The sequence below is a fragment of the Benincasa hispida genome, chromosome 12, assembly GCF_009727055.1.
Source record: "Benincasa hispida cultivar B227 chromosome 12, ASM972705v1, whole genome shotgun sequence".
In the NCBI taxonomy this organism is placed as follows: Eukaryota; Viridiplantae; Streptophyta; class Magnoliopsida; order Cucurbitales; family Cucurbitaceae; genus Benincasa; species Benincasa hispida.
In genome coordinates, this window is record NC_052360.1 from 19,009,951 (window position 1) to 19,028,154 (window position 18,204).

General features: G+C 33.7%; 1 pseudogene; it reads left to right on the plus strand.

The window, feature by feature from the left end:
- Positions 1-6,442: 6,442 nt before the first annotated feature.
- On the plus strand, positions 6,443-16,955 carry LOC120067435 (annotated as a pseudogene).
- Positions 16,956-18,204: the final 1,249 nt, after the last annotated feature.

Genomic DNA, 18,204 nt, shown 5'->3' on the forward strand with positions numbered 1-18,204 from the left:
CTTTTAGTTTTGTCACTCACAGCCTTGGGCATTCCTCCTAGGGTTGATAAGCCTTTCCTATAGGCGTTAACCCTGTGGAAGTGATAACCATGACTAGCCATTGCCTTTAATCCTTATGTGAGACTAACTCACCTAAATAAGCTTAATATTTAACTTAAAGTGTCATATTTCAGCTCAACGCATACCTCCCTTATGCATTCAACACCTACAAAATCCTTGGGCAATAGCACTAGTCTATGCGGTCAACAATCATCAGCTCATGTGTCGACGCATGCCCCATGTGTTCATTCACCCGTGCACCAACACACCTCCAATGCAACCTCACTCGCAATTGTCGCACAGCCTATCGCCCACACAATGCCCCCTTGCACTTACAGCTTCAGCACATGGCTACATGGTCTAACACATGTTAGCGCATCCTTTGCACACAACATAGCCCTTCACGTGCTCGTTCATTAGCGTCACCATCTGGCCGTTCCAGCTGCTTGCTTGCTCATTTTAAGCAATTTCCTGTTTATTCAAACCAAAATTTCATATTCCTCTTTGAACTCAAATAACTTGTTTTTCAGACATTTTATTGGATAAATTCCTTCTACAAACTTGTTTAAAAACATCTTGACTTATTTACTTTAACATTTATGCTCTGAATTCCTCTTGGTTTGGCTGGAATCCTTCAATCTTCACCACTGACCCAGATTCATCCGAGAGCTTGACCTTCTTGAGGATTCCTTCAGATTTCACCTTGAATCCCTTGGAGATTCCTTTCAGCAGCCCTAAAGCTTCAACTACACTCAACCTTCGTTCAAATGGCTCTAAAATAACCTCAATAGCATGAGTAATTTGCTCAAATCGACCCTTTGAACTGAGGCCTTCCTTTACATAGCTGAGACTGCATGCCTTTAATTCATCCTTAAGCTGACAACTCATACCCTAAGTGGGTTTAGTTCTCCTGACCTTGACAGCTGGCCCACTAGAGTGGGTGACTAAGTTATGATCACCTCTTAACCAACATAAGCCTCACCATTATCTAACCATCGCATGCCACATTTAATGTACACTCTTTTGGCCAACACACAACCTCAGCGCATCGTGTGTCTGTCGCTTAACCTAGTGTCATCACTTGTCTTCCTTGTCTGTAGCCTTTACTTAAACGCATAGACACAACCATGCATCCAAGGCCATCGACCAAGCATCACAGCTCTTTAGCACACAACCTCTAGTCAGTGCATACGTTGGTGTCTCTTGCGCACATCGCTCAGGCTGGTGACCATCGCATGGTCCTGCCTGCCCACGAAACTCATCCAGGCAATGCACGTAGCCTCACCTAGCCAACACACATTGCAGTCCATCGCTTAGATTCCCTTGCCATGTCGCACGCCTTATTGCCCCTCTAACCTCACATGGTCTTTGGTTGGCGCATTGCCCATGCTAACGCATAACAACAACTCACGACCAACACTTAGTCATTTTCTCCATGCGTTACACCCATCATGCACCCAACCAACCTCACGATACAAGGTTGTCGCACACCTCAACAACCTTCAACACATTGCTATCAATGCATGGCACATCTAGCTTCTATACTTAGCCAAATTTTCATTACTAAGCGTCATTACTACCTTGCTACCCGAGGCCTTGTTCCTTAATACTTAGAACTTTTCCTTCTTCTTTATCATCTTCAAGCTTTTCCCTACAAACACATATTAACTTATACTTAATTTTAATTAACATACTATTGCCATACTTAAGTAGGAAAAATAGGATTAGGGGTTTACATTATGTTTATTAACTTATGTAATAAATAATGTCAAATAGGCCAAGTGAGAGCATGTTAGATTTTGTTTAAACTTAATATTTTAATTAATGTAGCCTATGTGCATTATCTACTATTTTATCTTTTAGGCCTATTATTTCATTAGGTCAATTAAGTAAGAGATAATTTCTTAATTAAATAAGAGATAATCAATAGATAATTCCTTTATTAAACACCCTAACGGTAAGTGTCTATATAAATATAAAACCCTAGGGATTTGTGCTATCTTTGCTTCATAATGTAGTTCTTTTTTCCTCATCAAGAAACCTAATTATATTCTGAAGGAAGATCGAGAGAGAGAAACACAATCTCTTACGAGATCATTATCATGGATCAAGGAATGTTATTCGAACTAATGTTATTGTGAAAATCATTTAGTTAAAAAAATCTTGGCATTTATTGTTTTATACAGTATTATGGTTTTATTGTATAATCATTAAGTTAAAACTTATAGAACCTAAGCAAACTGAGTGAAATGGTCTTTGCTCCAGAGGGAAAGATAATGATCAAGTGAAAGGGAGTCTCACCACTTAAGGAGAGCTTAAGTCTAGCAGATAGGAAGTCCTTATCCTTGGGGGGGAGCTTAGGTGAACAGTTGAGTTGTTAAGCTCTACAGAGGTCACTGTAATGGTTGTCGTTACAGATAAGTACTATGCTGTAATTACTTATCATATATATTAGTGAAGTTATCTTTCATGGAATTTTGTCCCCCTAAACGTAGGTTATACTTGTTGAATGTTCAGTGGATTGATGTAACATTGTTTGTAGTAACATTTGACGTTCGATGGGTACTTCCATATTATTTTCATTATTTAACTTTGATTAGTCATTGTCTCTCATTGTTGATCTCTTATTTTCCTTTTTCAATATGCCATATTATATAGGCTCTTTTCAAATAAAGAAAAACAAGCCAATTTATTTACAAATAAAGTAAAATGTCAATGTCTATCAGTGATAGTGTTGGGTTGTATGTCCCAAAACTCGCAGTTTGTAATGTTAAACATGTTCTATTATCAATAAAGATGTTATTGATGTTTATTTAATAAAACTGTTATTGAATATGTGAATTGCACTTGTAAAGTCTAAATCCAATCAAATAAATATCCATGCCTATTATATTAATACATGAACTTTATATGGAGACATAAGGTGGATCAAGTTCAGTAAATAGCCAAAACGGTCTATAGTATACAAATAAGGTTGGGTGCCTTATTCTGGTAAAACTATCGGATGTGGCCCACTCTATAATTGTTACAATTTATTGTAAAGTGCTACAAACGAAGTGATCCTGATTCATTCATGTATTGGCATGAAGAGTGGGGGCATCCTATGCAATGAGTTTTCATAAGATCGAACCAAGATTTAGTCATTCTTACTTTATAACACCGTTTATTGTTTAAGACTGACTATTTCAAAGCGATGACCTAGGTAACTTGACCTTAATCCTAATCTAACTATGAACTCCTTTTTATACGGAATCATCCTTAGATTTGCTTGGGTGAGGGTTGGCTCGACAGTGCCGGCTCAGTAAGCCTCCCATTTCAGGGGTAAGATCGGGTAAATAGCTGGGGACATAGGGTGCAAGACGAAAGTCACTCCTACCCGTTTTTAGCGATAGTAGAGAGGTTGTTTCTTTAAGTGCTGACTCTGGGTCTTGAACAAGGGGTCCCACCCTCTCATTGGCTCAAGNTTAAGTGCTGACTCTGGGTCTTGAACAAGGGGTCCCACCCTCTCATTGGCTCAAGAAAGACTCGATTTAGTGATTGGATCACAAACCCACAAACCAATTGTTCATTAGAGAATCAATGGGACTTAAGGAGCTAGATGTAATCTGGGGGGTAAAATAGCTTTTGACCTAGCCGTTATTACGAACAACCTGTGAATGGTTAACTTACTAATCATGGTTATATCGAGTGGACATAATATATCTACAGTGAGGGGAGTGTAACTATTGGGCTTTAATGGAGTGACCCGGTAGTTAACGAATGGTGGTTAATTAGGTTAAAGAGCTTAGCCGATTAATCGTGGATCGTTAGAGCCCATAATTTGTAGGTCCATGAGGTCCCCATACTAGTTCATATCGGACTAAACCTTAGAACAGTGTGACGAACGAATTTGAAGTGTTCAAATTTGGTTTTTGGAGCAGAGTGTTAAATATATACGATATATTAAACCTAATGTTTAATTGTGAATAAAACATAAAGAGAGAGAAAGTAAAAGATATTTAAATAAGATTTAAATATCAAGATTATGAATAGTGATTCATATAAATTGGAATACGTATTGGATTTAATATTAAATTGAATTAATTAAATTGTTTAATTAATTATTTAATATTAATTTAATTTTAAAATTGATTATTAGAGTTAATTTTGAAATTAAATGGATTTGATCAAAATTGCATTAAAAGTCAATTTGTTGTCTAGGTAAAAAATGCAATGGAAGTCAAATTGTTGACTTTCGATTTTTGAAAGTCAAAAAGTCAAATTTGTTGACTTTGGACTTTGAGAGTCTAACTTTGACCAAGTTAGTGGAAAGATCCAACATTTATGAGTGTGAAATGCCAACTTTTGGATGGCTAAGTATTGTCTTCATTTGAAGACACTTGTCCCACTAAATCCCACTTTTTGAGTTAGCAGTTTTTTTAGTGTCAAATTCTTATCAAAATCAAAGTTGCAGTTTGCATGTAATGGTCTTTAAAAGAGAGTGATTAATGCTTTTGAAGAACTCTTGGCCATAATGGGTTTAGATGAGATTATGTGAAAATCTCATCCTTTTTTCTCTCAAAGCTTTAGTTTTTTCCTCTCCAAATTAGTCACTCACTGGATTCCACCATCCCGTTCTAAGGCCGAGAATAGTCGAGAAGACTCTCATGATAGTCTATGTACCGTTCGTGAGGAGATTAGAGCTGATTTGGAGAAGATTCAAAGACTACGAAGGTTGTATTCTTTTCCTCTTTTACTTGTTTGATTGCATGCATGCTTATCTTTATAATTAATATAATTAGAGTACTTTAGATCTATTTTTCTTCTGTTGTGCATGTGTTCATTCCATCAATTGGTATCAGAGCATGCTTAAAGTAATCAATTTTTTGGTTAATTTATGCATATGGTGGGTATTGATTTATGTGATGAATGTTGTGTGTGCTAAAAGGGATAATTTCGATTTTGGCATCCGTTTTTCTCTCCTGGGTTGTAATAATTATTGTAACTACCTGGTGTTTTATAGGCTTTAATATGTAGAGAAGGGTCTGTAAATTTGCTAGATTCATTAGAGTTGAAATTAGGTCGTAATTGCTCAATTCCGGGAAAGAGGCACTTTAAATCTGGTGAAAATTGGCTCATAGACCCAAAAGTCATCTCTCAGACCCGGTAGCAACCTTCCAGACCCAAAAGCCCGGTGGCCCAACCCAGTTCGGTGAGCTTCCCAGTGCGTGCTAGTTGTCTGGACAGTCTGACCCGTCAGCGCGCCCGACCCGACCGACTTGGTCCTCACTTACTTGTTTCTTGACGCTTAAGAGTTCACATCGAGATTCATGTGACACTTTGTGTCATTCTAGAAGTGTCCTCCATTCGGAAAGTGTTTGCATGAATCAAGATTAAGATGAATAGAGGAAATTGTTCACAGTAAAATCAAATACATGATGTTTTGATTTTAATTCTCACGTCTCTAAAGAGTTCACACCGTAGGGTTCATATAATACTTTGTGTCACCCTAGGAGTGACCTCCATTCTGAAAGTGTTTGCATGAGTCAATATCAAGGTGAATAAGGGGAAGTTGTTCATTGTAGAATCAAATATGTGATATATTGGTTTCAACTCTCACGTCCCTAGGAAGTTCACATCGTGAGATTCATACGACGCTTCGTGTCACCCTAGGAGTGACCTTCATTCGGAAAGTGTTTGTATGGATCAAGATCAAGGTGAATGGGAAGTGTTCATAGCAAGTGGGTGAAGGATATGTGACAACGTGTCTTACGGTCTCTTTCGTTGGTTTATACCGTGAGATTCCTATGTTGCGCCTGTTGGTTAGCATTACGCGGCCCTTGCTAGTCGTTTAACGATGGCTATCCCCTCGGAAGGTTGTAACATGGGATTCAGTACAACTCAAACTCCATAAATGGATATGATTTCTTAGGTCTTTTTACAACTTTAACTCTCCAATTTGGTAGCATCGTTGGGGCCGCTAATCACTGAAATAAAAAATTGAGAGTTACACTTACAAAATTACTAAGTGTTAGTAAGTTCTTGACAAAAAATGGTAGCTAAATGACTATCGAAATATGAGTTATTCTGGAGATAGTATTTAGTCAAGAATGTCTTGCTTTAGTGAAGGAGTATTTGACTGCCCCTCTATACGATTGAGCGGCGACTTTTATCTGCTAAGCCCTCTCCTTTCTACTTTGACCTAATGTATCCGTGAACCGCCAACCATCGCACTGTAAAAATAGGATAAGTTTTATCGAGAGTCATTTGGTCCTCCTAAAAAGATCTACTAGGTGGCACTTATTCTAACTCACTATAGTATCGTTGCAAATAAAATAATGAAATTTGGGTACACTATTACTTTGCTAAAATTTGATTGGGTTTAGAAGCAATTCAGTAATTAGATTTTTTTTTTAATTTTAGCATGTTGAATTTTTCAAATTTACTTGCTTCTGACACTTCTAAGAGTAAATCAACATGGAAATCAAATATACTAGCAGTTGATGATTTAGACTATGTTTTAACAAAGAAATGTCCTTTATCTACCAATTCTGCTACTTACCAGAAAGCACAACAAAGTAAATATGATTTACTTGTCATTGAGACGTGCTTTGTGGAAAATGATAAGTTAACCTGGATAATGGATTCAGGAGCCGCTAATCATATCTGTACTTTTGCTCAGGAAACTAGTTCCTGGAGACAACTTACAAAAGGTGAAGCAACCTTTAAGGTAGGGCCCGGGGAGGTTGTTTCGGCTAAAGCAGTGGGAGATATAAAGTTATTTATTGAAGATAGACATATTTTACTTGAAATGTTTATTAATTTCATTTTATGAAAAGGAATTTAATTTCTATCTCATGTTTGCTAGAACAAAATTATAAAGTTTCTTTGAATATAATGAAATATTCATTATCTCAAAAAATAATATAGTATGTTCTGCAAATCTAGAGAATAACTTATACGTGTTAAAACCAACTGAGGTAAAAGCCGTTTTGAATATAGAGATGTTTAAAACAGCTGAACTCATCATAAGAAAAGGAAAATTTCTCCAAATGCCTATCTTTGGCATCTAAGACTAGGTCACATTAATCTCAATAGGATTGGGAGATTGATTAAGAGTGGACTTCCAAACCAGTTAGAAGATAACTCTTTACCACCATGTGAATCTTGTCTTGAGGGTATGATAACCAAAAGATCTTTTATTGGAAAAGGTCTTAGAGCCAAAGAACCTTTAGAGCTAGTACATTCAGACTTTTGTGGTCCGATGAATGTTAAAGCGAGAGGGGGGTATGAATATTTCATCAGGTTCATCAAGGATTATTCAAGGTATGGTTACATTACCTAATGTATCATAAGTCCGATACACTTGAAAAGTTCAAGGAATATAACGCAGAGGTTGAGAACCAATTAGGTAAAAAGATTAAAACACTTTGATCATATCAAGGTGGTGAGTTCATGGACTTAAAATCCTAGTACTATTTGATAGAACACGAAATTCAGTCATAACTCACAACACCTGGCAGCCCTTAACAAAATGGTGTTGCAAAAAGAAGAAATAGAATCCTGTTAGACATGGTTCGTTCTATGATGAATTATGCTCAGTTGCCAAGTTCTTTTTGAGGTCATGCAATAGGGATTACGGTGTATATATTGAACATGGTTCCTTCGAAAAGTATTTCAGAAACAGCTTACGAGTTATGAATAGGACGTAAAGGTAGTTTATCACTTCAAAATTTAGGGATGCCCAACACATGTGATGGTGCAAAATCCAAAGAAGTGGGAATTTCGTTCAAAGGTATGCCTATTTGTAGGCTATCCTAAAGAGACAAAAAATGGTTTCTTTTATGATCTTCAGGAAGATAAAGTATTTGTGTTGACAAATTCAACATTCCTGGAGGAAAACCACATTAAAAATCATCAACCTCACAATAAGCTAATATTAAGTGAGATGACCAGAGAAACTACAGATAGATCAACAAAAGTTATTGATCGAGCAGGTCCAACAAGAGTTGTTGATGGAAGTAGTACTTTACATCCTTATCAAGAGTTGAGAATGCCTCGACGTAGTGGAGGGGTTGTGCAACAGCTTGACCAGTACATGGGTTTAACTGAAACTCAGGTCGTTATACCTGATGATGGCTCAGATGATCTATTGACTTTTTACAAGCAATAATTGATGTGGATAAAGTAGAATTTATGGTTTTATATGTTGATGATGTTCTATTCATTGGGAATGAAGTATAATTTCTAGCTGACATTAAGACATGGCTAGCCACGCAATTCTAAATGAAGGATTTGGGAGAAGTACAGTATGTTCATGGGATTCGAATTTTGCGGAACCACAAGAAAGGAATGATAGCCTTATCTCAGGCATCTTATATAGACAAAATATTGTCTTGATATAAAATGCAAAATTCCAAGAAAGGTATGTTGCTTTTCAGGCATGAAATTCATTTGTCTAAGAAACAATGTCCTAATACACCTTAAAAGGTTGAGGTTATGAGATGAATTCCATATGCATCAACAGTAAGGAGTTTAATGTATGTCATGTTGTGTACTCGTTTCAGCATATGCTATGCAGTTGGAATTTTCAGTAGATATCGATCCAATCCTGGATATGATCATTAGACTGTCGTTAAAAACATCCTCAAGTATCTTCGGAGAACGATGGACTATATGCTCGTGTATGGTGCTAAGGATTTAATCCTTATTGGATCCACTAGTTCTAACTTTCAGACCGATATAGATTCTGGGAAATCTACTTCGATGATAGTATTCACTCTGAACGGGGGAGCTATAATGTGGAGGAATATCAAGCAAAGTTATATTGTTGATTTCACCATGAAGTTGGGTTTGTATACTGAGAAGACGTGATTGTCACGCAGATTGCCTCTGAAGACAATTTTGGCTAATCCATTTACAAAGGCCCTCTCGGCTAAAGTGTTCGAGGGTCACCTTATGGGACTAGAACTGCGAAATAGTTAGAACTAAGGCAAGTGGGAGAAGTACTGGTATCTTATGCTCTAGTTTATTGTATTTATTCTTTCATTACTTAACATTGTATATGTATTTGTTATGTATATGTAAAATCCACTAGAGGTTTAGTCCAAGTGGGATTTTTTTGGGTTGTATGTCCTAAAACTCGCAGTTTGTAATGTTAAACGTATTCTATTATCAATAAAGATGTTATTGATGTTTATTCAATAAAACTATTATTGAATATGTGAATTGCACCTGTAAAATCTAAATCTAATAAACTAAAGATCCATGGCTATTATATTAATACATGAACTTTATGTGGAGATATAAGAGTGGATCAAGTTCAGTAAATAGCCAAAACAGTCTATAGTATAAGAATAAGGTTGGGTACCTTATTTTAGTAATACTATCGGATGCGACCCACTTTGTAGTTGTTACAATTTGTTGTAAAGTGCTACAAACAAATTGATCCTGATTCGTTCATGTATTGACATGAGGAGTAGGGTCGTCCTATGCAATGAGTTTGCATAAGATCGGACTAAGAATTAAGTCACTCTTAATTTATAATATTGTTTACTGTTTAAGACTGACTATTTCAAAGCGATGACCTAAGTAACTTGACCTTAATCCTGAATTAACTATGAACTCCTGTTTATTCAAGATTATCCTTAAATTTTCATGAGTAAGGATTAGCTTAACAACGTTGGCTCAATAAGCCTCCCATTTCAAGGATAAGACCTGTCTCTTATACACATCTAGATGTGTATAAGAGACAGGAGTTTAGTCGGTTAATCGTGGATCGTTGGAGCCCATGATTTGTAGGTCCATGAGGTCCCCCAACTAGCTCATATCGAACAAAACCTTAGAACAGTGTGAGGAACGAATTTGAAGTGTTCAAATTCGATTTTTGGAGCAAAGCGTTAAATATATACGATATATTTGACCTAATGTTTAATTGTGAATTAAACATAAAGAGAGAGAAAATAAAAGATATTTAAATAAGATTTAAATATCAAGATAACGAATAGTGATTCATATAAATTGGGATAAGTGTTGGATTTAATGTTAAATTAAATTAATTATTTAAATTAATTTAATTTTAAATAACATTAAAAGTCAATTTGTTGAATAGGTCAAAATTGCAATGGAAGTCAAATTGTTGACTTTTGACTTTTGAAAGTAAAAAAGTCAAATTTATTGACTTTGGACTTTGAAGGTCAAACTTTGACCAAGTTAGTGGAAAGAACCAATATTTGTGAGTGGGAAATGCCAACTTTTGCTTGACTAAGTGTTGTCTTCATTTGAAGACATTTGTCCCACTAAATCCCACTTTTTGAGTTAGTGGTTTTTTTAGTGTCAAATTCTCATCAAACTTAAAGTTACATGTTTGCATGTAATGGTCTTTAAAAGAGAGTGATTAATGCTTTTGAAGTACTTTTAGCCATAGTGGGTTTAGATGAGATTATGTGATAATCTCATCCCTTTTTCTCCAAAACTTTAGCTTTTTCCTCTTCAAATTAGTCACTCACCGGATTCCACCATCTCGTTTTAAGGCCGGAGAATAGTCAGGAAGACTCTTGTGGTTGTCTATGAACCGTTCATGGGCGAGATTGGAGCTGATTTGGAGAAGATTCAAAAACTACAAAGGTTGTATTCTTTTTCTCTTTTACTTGTTTGATTGCATGCATGCTTTTGTTTATAATTAATCTAATTAGAGTGCTTTAGATCCCTTTTTCTTCCATTGCGCATGTGTTCGTTCCATCAGATAGACTGTGATAGACTTCTATCACTTATACTTGAAAATACTTTCAGCAATTTTATCATTTAAAATAATTACCTTATTATATATTATGATTTGAATCTGGCTTCATTTAAATTAGTAAAAACATCAAATCTTTGACAATATGTGGATGAAAATCGAACATCTGCTTCGAGGTTGATATTACAAATACTATTTTAGTTAAATTGTGTTCATTTTGCCAAAATTTCATCATAAACATGGGAGGTACAACATTTTGAGTCCAAAATGGGATGTCATATCTTCTAAAATAGAAGTTTTTGTTTATATCATATCAAGGTGAATTACCAAAATAGATCATTTTGAACATGGATTTGGATCGCTCTCCTTCTCCATCTCCCCTCTCACTCACTTTTCTCTCTCTCTTGCTCTTTCTCTTGCCCCCTTTTGGAAAAAATATACATATTCAACATTCCAAATGCACATCCTTCACTCTTGCTCAGACACCAACAAATGAAAATTTTATCAATCGAACAAAAGAAATCCATACATCTTATGCTCCGACGTTCTCTCAGATTTCTTTTTGGCAAGCCTATGACCCCACTGGTGAATACATGGTCGGCGATTGCTATGCAATAAAAATTGGAGGAAAAAAAAGGATAACGGATAAAATTGGGAAAGGGATGAGGACAAAAATGACTAAGAGTATTTTTTATAACATTGGTTGATGATGATTTTTAAAAAAATGGCAAAATTCTTAAATTTTGAAAAGTGAGGAAAAAACCATTTCGAACTTTTTTTGTGCTTCAATATAGTTACCCCTAAAACTTGTCACATTGTATCGATTTGGACTAAATTTACATGAATGTTGTAATTTTAACTGACTTTTCAATTTCAATTAATTTACTTACTGTATTTGTCGAAAAGTATACAATTGAAAAAGAAAAGTTAAAAATATCAACCAAAAAAATCGGATGGTACAAAACAAAATTGTTTTTAATTATAAATAGATGTGAATGTAATTTGTATTTAATTTCTCCTCTCCCCTCTCTCCATTCTTTTGTGCTTCTTTACTCTCTCCCCATCCATGTCATGCCCTTTGCAAAAGATAATATATTAAAGAAATTAAAGAAAAAAGAAAGGACACAAATAAGTAATTCTCCGTTTGGATTTAAGAAAGTTGAGAATTGATTTTAAATCACGTGATTTGAAATCTGAAAATTTATTTTAAATTAATTATTTTGTTTGAAACGAGAAGGATTTGAAATGGATCTATTTAAAATTTTATGAATGGATGGTAACTGAAAAGGAAAATAAAATTAAGAATTTATCGATATAGGTTTTTTAACTATGACGTGTTAATTGAAAATTAGAATATGACAGGGTCAATTAATTTACTTTTAAATCATATGGATTCCTATGAAATTCGAGCATTCTAGACAAGAAAATTTTTAATTAAAAATAGGATTTGAAATTCTTTTAGATTTAAAAATCATCATTTTTTCTGCAGTAACAAATGATGGAATTCATTTGAAATCTCTCAAATTAAAATTACTCAAAATCATGAAGTTCCAAACAGGCCATAAAGGAAAGGGTATAATTAATATTTATGGAAAAAAACAAGAACCCATAAAATATATTGATATAGATTAAATTTAGTAGGTAAAATAGTGAAATGAATAGAGAACAAAAATTATCATATTCATCAAAGTTCAGAGTTCAAGATAGATTTAAAGGTAAAGTAAATTAAAAAAAAAAGTAATAAAAAGTGCATATATTATTTCAAAAAAAAAAAGGGAAAATTACAAAAACCATCTCTAAACTATGAGTTGGTTACAATAACATATCTGAACTTTCAATTTGACTGAATACCTCCTTGTAGTTTCCTAATAGTTACAATTAGCCACTTTTATTCAATTAATTTTTATTTATGGACATGTGTGTGGCTTCTTCCTCTCTCTTGTTCTCTCTCCTCTCTCTTCATTCTCTGTTCCTCTCTAAATTCCCCATAACCCATTATATTTCCTCTATCTCACTAGCCTTTCCTTAACACCGACTTCCTTCAATTTTTAAGAGGGGATGATGTGGGGCTTATATCACTTCGAAGAAGAAGTTTGAGTTTATTGTTTGATCTAAAACTCGTAGCGTCGTACAAAAGATAATTGAGAACAAATAAAAAGAATAGTTTCATGGACGTTGAAATTAGGGAGGCGAGACAGTTTCAAGAATCGAAAATCGCATTAACACAATTCGAGGAATGGTGTCCTCCCAACGACAAACTATTGTCGTCTTTTACACGACAACGATTCGAGGAATCAGAAAGACATTCCAAGACTGCAATTGTTGGGGTTGATGCCCTAAATCCCGTATGATTTTGTAGTTTGTAATTGTATTGTACAAACATCTTATTTATCTAATAAAATATGTGATGTTTTATTTGACATTTAGTTGCATTAAACCCATAGACCAATAAACTAATATTCAAGGTTATCTTGTAGCTTAAATATGTATGTAGAGACATACGGGTGGATCATGTTTAAGTGATAATATAAATGGTCTGTAGTAGAGGGATAAGGCTGGATACCTTATCTTGGTGACACTACGAGTACGGTCCGCTTTGTAGATATCACAATTGTTGTAAAGTGCTACAAATGATCTGATCCTAATATTTCGTGTGGAGACATATGAGCAGGGGTATTCTATACAAAAGAGTTTGTATAAGTCTGGACCACGAAATGTGTCGTTCATAATAGAGACTTATATTTAACCAGGATGACCATAGATAACATGACCTAAATCCTAAATGAGTTGTGAACTATTGCCTACGAAGGTGGTCATTTGATTTGTATGGGTGAAAGTGGCCAAATTACCTACTCAAAAAGCCTGCCATTTTGAGGATTCATCTTATTAGGGAGCTGGGAACATAGCTACACAAGATGAAATTCACTCATTCCCCGATGTTAGGAAAAGTATATAAATTGCTCCCTTAAGGGCTGATTCCAGGGCTTGAATAATGTAGCGCCACATCCTTTCCTAGCCTAAGAGGAGTTTGTTCATAGTTGAACTATGATTTATTGTCATTAGAGGGATCAGTGGTACTTAATGAGTTAAATGTAACTATAGAGGCAAAACGGTAATTTTGGCCTAGCTATATTTACGAGCAATTTGTGAACGGTTATCGTACTGTTGATTGATATCCAATGGACACATGTTAAGTTTTTAAAGGATGTATATTTTCTATGATAATTTCTCCAAAATTATGTTGATTATTTGCTTTAAATACTAATTTTGTAGGTAAAACGGTCCCCGAGGCGTCTAGGAGTCATTAAGAAAAAATCGAGTAAAAAAGATTAAAAAAATGACCAAGAAAATCACCAAATTGAAGAGAATCAAGTAAATACCCATAATGCCATCGAGTAAGGTTGTTGAGTAATCGAGCATCGAGTATTTAGCAGAATACTATCGTGTATAATCAAATAAAGGTTGTTGAGTAATCAACTATCGAGTTTCTTCTTATTCATTTTTCATTGAGTAAAAGCTATCAAGTAAAGGTCATCTAGCATCGAGTAAAGCATCATCGTGCATTGAGGATCGAGTATAAGTCAGGAAGCTCGCTTTTTAAACTGCAAAAACTCGATGCGTTCATTCTTTTTTCTAAATTTTGATGCGATTCATCCTCGCGTCTCACGACACTATGCTACTGGTATAAATTTTTGTTCAGTTATTTAGTAAAACATATATCGTTTTTAGAGAGAAAAAGAGAAACCTATTTTAGAGAGAGAAACTTCAAATAAGAGAAAAAAATCCATTTTTTTTAGAGAGAGACTTCGAATTTACAAAGCGATTCTTGTAAATTTTTTTGTGAGATTTACTCAATTTGTATTCAATCTTTGAATCAAATATGCAACTATCAATGGATTGCTTGAAGAATTTCATCATCCATAAGTAGGTAATCCTTTTTCCTGAGGAATTATGTAAATTGACATTTTCTTGAGACTTTTCCTTAATGTTCTTTCATGTAATTACTTTCTTTTGAATGTTCTTGCTTAGATTTAGAATAAAATTGATTAAGTTGAATTGACACTCATAATCAAATTTTGTATGCAAAAATTACATGGTTCTATAACAAAATTGTAATTATGGTTGCAAAAATTAATAGTCTTTATAGAAAATGTAGACTTTTTTTTCCTCTTTTCTTTAAAGAATCTATTAATTTAGAACATTCATGCAATCAATCTTGAATTTTCAGTCTTTTGATTTCAAGATTGGAATAGTTAAGAAAACCTCTGAGTTTAATGCAATTTAAGGATTAATTGTGAAATGTCTTTAGGAAGCAATTAAGACCTAGATTAGGGTTAATTGTGAAATTAGCTAATTAGGGCATTAGAAATTTATTCTTAATGAACTATTGAATAATCTAATTGCATGATTCTTTGTTAAATCAATGATAGAATTGCTAGTTTACATAAAATCCCCTAGATTTCATTTCAATTGAATCTTATCTCATAATCTCTCTTATTTCTCTCATCGATAAATTTCCTATATCAATTATTGTCTTTTTCACTTAGTTAGTTTCTAGTTCTTAAAACAAACCAACCCCTATTTAATCTTTTGCATTTTGGAATTCAAGTAGTCTATTTTAGACCAATTAATGGAGTTCTCTTGGGATCGACCTCTTACTCCACTATTACTACGTGTTAGTTCTAGTTGTAGTTAGAGTATTATAAATTTCATTTGTTTTAGGTATAGAATTAACGACACCTATTTCACTCAAAACAACGCATAAATATATCTATAGTACGACTGTCGGTCTTTAATGGAATGCCCGATAGTTACCAGATGGTGAATAATTTAATTAAAGAGTTTAATTAATTATTCACGTACCGTTGGAGCTTCAAACTACATATCCAAGAGGTTCCCTCTGTAGCTTAATGGGAAATTTATGAGAATCAATTTTGGATTAATTTGAATTGTTCAAATTAATTTAGGGAATTAATTATATGTGGTATAATTAATTTAATTTAATTATATATGATATAATTACTATAATGTATTTGATACATTATCATATAAAGTTTATTTGAGAGATATTAAATATTTGAATATGATTCAAATATTAATTATGTGAATTGGATTCATATAATTAAATTTAATATAAATGGGATTTATATTAAATATCGTTGTTGAGAGAATAAACTATATGATATATTGTATTGGATACAATATTAAACTATAGGTTATATGTTACATTTGACATAACATATAGTTTAAGATATATTATATAATAAAGTAGTTATCATATAAATATATATTAAAGTTTTTATTAAAGTTAATTTTATATTTTATTTTTTAAAAACAATTTTAGGGAGGGAGTTATTTTTCTCTTTACATCATGCAAGAGTGGGAAAGAAAATTTAGGGGATTTTTTTATTCATCTTCTTTTTCCTCGTGTAGTGAGTTACAGAAGGGTTATTCAACATTTGAATCTCTACTTCCCCAATCTCTCTTCCTCTTTCAATTAATTTTCTCTCTCACCAAAAAGTCAAAGCGCACACACTCTTGGATTCTCATCCTAGAGAATAAGGGGAAACTATTTTGGTGGTGGTCATTTAAAAATTAAAGCTTTTCAAGTTCGTGTTTTTACAGAGAAGAGGATACATGAAGAAAAATGTTCTTCAAGGGTTAATTCTCTTATTTCTCTCTCTTTTATTTTTTAGAGCACGTTGTATTTTTATCTTAAATACATAGATTTTTTGTTTGTTCTCTATAACTTGATGATTCTATAAATTTTGGGTTTTGGGTCTGATCCATTTCCGCTCAAGGACCTTCAATAGTTCCTTCAGCAACAAGGTTCGGTCGATCATTGAATCCTATGACATTCATTTGCTGGAGTGAGACATGTCTATGGATTCTAGTTTTAAAAAGGAATTGGGGGTGTTAATGACGAGCAAGGAGGTGAAAGTTTCTGTGGTTTTTATGAAGAGGATGCTGATCAGAGAGGTGATAAAGGTGTTGAAAATGGAGGAGGGGAAATTGGGAGTTCTATTTGAATTCGGATGGCAGAGGGCATGCAAAAAGTGTGAATGTTGCAGCGGCATGAGATTTGTGATGTGTGTGGATTGTAATGGAAGCTATAAGTTTTTGATCAAACAAAGAAGAAGACAATCAAATGTGTGAGCATAATGAAAATGGGTTGATTTAGTGTCCTAGTTGTTCTTGAAATTTCAATATATGCTTCTTCTTTTTTTTAAAGATAGATGTGAATTAACATAGTATTAGGAGGGAGGAGAGAGAACCAGAAAGGAGAGGAAGAAATCATACATGTCCATAAATAAAAATTAATTGAATAAAAGGGCCTAAGTGCAACTATTAGAAAACCGCAAGAGCTCGTAGTTTATGGGTGGTTTTTGCAAATTTTCAAGAAAAGAAAAAGTGTGTGTTATTATAAATATGTTAAATTAGTTGTAATGTAGACACTCATTATTAGTGTCCATTGGTCATGTGTCACTTATCATTACCTCATATGTTGTCCATGTGTCTCAACATTACACATCTTTATTGTTCATGTAATCCACCTCCTACTTGCCAAATTGCCTATAAATACAGGCATTTTATGGGTTTTGGAAGATACATATATTAGTGATCAATCTAAAAAGATTGGAGAAAGTGGAGAAATCTATTCTTTATTACTTTATTTCAATTCTACTATTTATTTATTTTATATATTTATATTATATTATTATATTATATTTATTTCAATATTTCTTTATTTTATTATATATTGTTATATATTATATTTTCTCCATATCTGTGTTCTCGTTATACGCTGTTGTGCTCCTCAAATTCACAACATGTTATCAGCACGAGCTTCTATTGTTTTCCCGCTAAATGTAGGTTCTAAAGAAACCTGGATCATTTTTGTATGTTGGGTGACTAAAAAAATGAGTAAAGAAGATCTATTCTGGCACATAATTCAAATACACATATACTTACAAGTATAAAATATTTTTCCAAATTGACAATGTTGGAAGCAAAAGTCAATACGATATCAGGTTCTGCAAACCTGATTGAAGGCTTTGCAAAAACATATATTATTTTGCCTAGAGGAATAAAATTTACAATTAACAACCAATTATTATCTAGTCAAACAAAGAAAAATTTACGGATATACGTTACAATGGTTATCATATTGAGACTGATAAAAAGAATAATATGGAGTATTCTTATATCATATCTACTGTATCATATGAAAAACTTATACTAGAAGAGTTGTCTGCTTTTTCTTCTAGATTATATTATACTCATATACGAATAATTGAAATATATGCAACAATGAATCTGAAGTTCTAAAGAAACTCTTATTAAAGAGAACCTATGAGCGGAAACAAGATCGTTCTAAATTCATTGTGACAGAATTACAAGCATTCACAAACATACAAGCCAGTTATGCATTTTAGAACAAATTACGC